We start from the raw sequence: 388 nt of genomic DNA on the forward strand, positions 1-388 counted from the left end.
CCTCAACTCGTGGATAGATCAAGCTCAGCCCAAACATACACCAAGTGGGCCCCAGAAGTGGATTTATGCATCAATTACTTACTCATGTAAACCCTAATAGCTAGTCTAGTATAAATAGGATAATTTACTATTGTATTAGACATCTTTGGTCTCAATTTTGTTTTATTCTTCATCTTAGGAGGCTATTGATCACGATTCAGGGGGCTGGCCATTCGGCCATGCCTGAACCTTTCACTTATGTATTTTCAACAGTGGAGTTTCTGCACACCATAGATTAAGGGTGTGGAGCTCTGCTATACCTCAAGTTTCAATACAATTATTATTACTTTCTATTCAATTCTCTTTTATTCTTATTCCAAGATATACGTTGCACAACACTTTGATGAAT

The sequence above is a fragment of the Arachis duranensis genome, chromosome 6 (assembly GCF_000817695.3).
Source record: "Arachis duranensis cultivar V14167 chromosome 6, aradu.V14167.gnm2.J7QH, whole genome shotgun sequence".
Lineage (NCBI taxonomy): Eukaryota > Viridiplantae > Streptophyta > Magnoliopsida > Fabales > Fabaceae > Arachis > Arachis duranensis.